The 3,924-nt window shown below is 60.4% G+C and overlaps 1 protein-coding gene across 1 annotated transcript in view; it reads left to right on the forward strand.

Annotated features, from left to right (window-relative positions):
* Positions 1–2,368: 2,368 nt before the first annotated feature.
* ARHGEF18 (Rho/Rac guanine nucleotide exchange factor 18) overlaps positions 2,369–3,924 on the forward strand; it is a gene marked incomplete in the record, with an annotated part of 79,223 nt that continues 77,667 nt past the window's right edge. The window contains 1 exon segment of the mRNA XM_034997378.1: positions 2,369–2,585.

Genomic DNA, 3,924 nt, shown 5'->3' on the forward strand with positions numbered 1-3,924 from the left:
TGGAGTCCAGAGCAGAGGGCCAGGGAAGCCCGTACTGAGAGAGGGGAGAGGATTCTCTACCTTGGACCACAAGAGAGAGAGCAGGGTAGGGAGCCAGGGAAGAGGAGAGGCCTGAGAGAATTTAAATTCCATCAGGGGACCCAGAAGAAGAGGCAGAGAGAAATGGAGGTGGGGGAGAGACAGGGACAGAGAGAGCAGCTCCTCCCGGGCCAAGGACTCTAAACTCACCCTCCGTCCCGGCACCAGCCAGTGATGGTGTCTGGGTGGGTCTCTGGGGCTCCGCACCCTCTGAGCCACCCTGTCCCCACCTCTGCCCCTTCATTCCCGGCTTAACCCCCCTCACCCCAATACGCCCTTCAATCATGCTTCCAGTCTGGGCCCCAAGGGCCTGCAGGTCCGAGCACCGCCAGCCTCACCTTCTAGGTCTGTCCCCCTCCAGCCTCACTCCCGCCCTCCGGCATTCCCCAAACACACCAAGCTCAGTCCTGCCCCCTAGCCTTTGCCCCTGCAGTTCCTGCCCCACCGAATGTCCCAGATCTTCATTTACACGCCTGGCTCCTTCTGGGCCTTCCCTGGCGCCCCCCAACCCCCCCACCCCCCCACCCGGCGAATGCAGCCTCCACCCTGACACGCTCTCTGTCGCATCACCAGGTTTGCTTCCTTTCACGGCCATTAATCACGGGGTGGGGCTGTTTCCTGCTCACAGCTTGCCTCCAGCTCTCCAGGGCAGGGGTTGTGTCCGCCCTGTTCACCATAATCCCCTGCCCACAAAAAGACCCAGCATACAGCAGACGCTCAATAAATGTGTGTTGCATTCAGTAAACAACCGATGGTTACAGAATGGGTTGTGCATGTGAATCTGCACGCTTCCCTGTCTCCTTGTGTCTTGCGTGTGTCTTGTGTTTGTGTGTTTCCGTGGGCACTGATCTGTGGTGTTTGCCGGTTCCCACGGTGTCAGCATCTCTCACCGTGGCCCATTTCCAGGTACCAGCGTGATGTCACCGACCTCGGAGCTGGGAAGAGATGCACAGGAGCACCCCACTGTCCAGGATCGCCCCCAAACAGATTCAGTAGTCGTAAATAACCTTGAGAGCACAGATAAGAGAAAAATGAAGCAAAATAATTGGGAGGGTTGCATTTCTTAATTTTATTACAGTAAAGCATACATGACCTTAAAATTTACCACTTTAACCATTTCTAAGCCTATAGTTCAGTGGCATTAAGTATGCGGTGTTGGATTTAAGGGGCTATTACTGGGCGCCTGGGTGGCTCAGTTGGTTAAGCGACTGCCTTCGGCTCAGGTCATGATCCTGGAGTCCCTGGATCGAGTCCCGCATCGGGCTCCCTGCTCGGCGGGGAGTCTGCTTCTCCCTCTGACCCTCCTCCGTCTCATGTACTCGCTCTCTCTCATTCTCTCTCTCTCAAATAAATAAATAAAATCTTTAAAAAAAGGGGGGGGCTATTACTTTCGTTCTTGACATGATTTATTTAACTGTAAGTTTATATAATTAAATGTTTTATGATGGCAGCATTTAACACCCAGCCTGCGAAACTCCTGATCCTATTACAATGGGCTCCGTGAGCCGCGACGAGCTGGCCTCCAGGTGTGTCCTCCCAAGTGCCCGTGTGGTTCCACATGTCCCCATTCGTAATGTCGCGGGCACACCCCTCTGCGTGTTCACCCGCCTGTCTCTGAGCATAAAGGAGCCTGGGTGGGCCCCGCATGCACCCGGGGGTCTCTGTGGGTGCACCACTCTGCGCACCCCCACGCCTACCTGGATCCACAGGTATCCACGCACCCGTATGGCAGGGGACCCGTGTCTCCGTGCAGGACCCACGTGCCTGAGTACCCACTCCAGTGACGTGCTGGAGCCAGACGCTCAGACGAGCGTTTCCTCCTGTCTCCACGCTCAAGGGCATCGGGTTGGCTTTGCAGTCCGCTATGTGGGACTGTTTACACCACAGGAGTCAGCAAATGCTACATATCAGGGCTTATTTTATTTTATTTTATTTTTTTGGTCAGAGAGGTGGTTGCTGAACATTGACCGCAACACCATGGGGACCCATGTGTGTACCCTCGCACACGCCGGTGCGGGATCCGGGGGGTCTGAGCGCCTGCGTCTCCATGAGTACACACGGCTTGTGTCTCATGCATCTCTGTGCACCCGTGTACCCGGGGGAGGCCCTGGCACCCCGTTCCTCTTCAGTAGTCGGCTCCACAGGAAGCTGCTGGGGTGGGGGCGAGGGTGCTGAGGCTCCCCGCCCCATCCCCCACCCCACCTCTCAGGACACCTGCATGCACGGGGCTGAGCAGTGGGGGAGGTTCCCGGCTTCTGGAACCCGACCTGGGCTGTGTCCTCAGGCCCCTGCCTGGGCCCACGGCTGGTGTTGACAGAGGCACTGAGCAGGCGGGCAGGCAGTTGAGGAAGAGGAAGCTGGGGCAGAGTTGGGTCACCCTGCGGTTCCCCGGGGGCCCCGACCCGCCAGTGCTCCCCCTGGGCCTCCTGGAAGCCGTGGGTCTTGGGGGCCACAGGAGCTGGTGGCCGGGCCAAGTACCTACAGCAGCGAGGACAAGCCTCCCTCTGGTGAGTGACCATCACGGGGGCGTGGGGGACAGAGGGACCAACAGAGATGGAGCGGCAGTGGGGCGGGGGGGTGGGGGAGTCCAGAGGGCAGCAGATAGACCACCCACAACTCCACCTGGCGGCCAGCCTGCTTCCTGGGGGGCTCTTTGACCCCGGGTTTGCTCTGCAGAGGTCTGCACGCCCCAGAGGTCACCCCAGGGGGCTGGGGTCTGCGACTCGTGCAGCCCATAACACAGGAAGATGGGGTCCCTTGTAGCCAAAGCCTGCATAGGGGACCCAGCCAGGGGGTGAATGGGGGTGCTCCCTCTGCAGAGTCACCAGGCATGCTGTGTAAACTGGATCCTGGAGGGCCCCCCCCCCCGAGCCTCCCTGAAGCAGAATCTGAAGATTGGGGCCCGGGTGTCTGACTTTCAAAACAAACACTGCCTCCTAAGGTTGATGTCTGAGCCAGTCCCGAGGAGGGCGCACCCGAATCTTCCGAGGTCAGCTGAGGAAGAGGAGGACCCTCCTCCTGGGCCTCCCTCCAGATCGAGTTCTGGCCGCTGGGGAGGCGCCCCCTGGCTCCCACCTAGGCCCACCTTGGGGAGCCTCACACCCGCCTGCCTGGGGTGGGGCGAAGGAGGCGGAAGGCTGTGGTTTGTGCAGGGCACACCCAGGCCTGCTTCCGCCCAGCCCCAGGGCCACACAGCTTGTAGGTGGCTTCATGCCCCAGGGGGTCTGGCAGGCTGGGAGCAGCCGGGACGGGGGGCAACTGGGAGGGGAGAGTTGGGGCCAGGGAGAGCGGAGCTGGTGAGCATGGAGCATGTGGGGAAAGCCTCGAATGCCACAGTCAGGGGGCTGATTCTCCAGAGTGCTCCTCTGGCCCGGTCACCTGCGGGGAGGGCCCAGGGAGGGTGCCTCCGCTCTCAGCCACCTGTGAGTTTTCTAGCCTTGGCTATGAGCCCCTCTGGGAGGGCTTCCTGGCAGAAGCAGGCTTTTCACGGGAATGTCAGCTGCGCACAAACATCAGTGTGTCTGTTTTGGGCCCTCCTCCCCGTGTCCCCTCAGGCCCCCAGCGCCCAATGCAGGGCTGGACACGGGCCGGCGCTCGTTACTGTCGCTGCGGATGACGGCAGGGCTGTGTCGGCCAGGTGCGGGTTCAGATCCTGCTTCCCCTGCCTCCGTGTGGCCACGGGCGAGGGACTTCACTACTCTGGCCCTGTTTGCGCCTCCGTGAAAGGGTTGTCCCGGGTCTTGCAGGTGACATCTTAACACGGTGCCTGGCCCACCCCAGGAGCTCGGAAAACACAGTCAGCCTGCCCATGCCCATGCACCGTCCCCGTCCCAAGCCTGCCCATGC

Source organism: Mirounga leonina, unplaced genomic scaffold (assembly GCF_011800145.1).
Source record: "Mirounga leonina isolate KUSES-001 unplaced genomic scaffold, KU_Mleo_1.0 Mir_94, whole genome shotgun sequence".
Lineage (NCBI taxonomy): Eukaryota > Metazoa > Chordata > Mammalia > Carnivora > Phocidae > Mirounga > Mirounga leonina.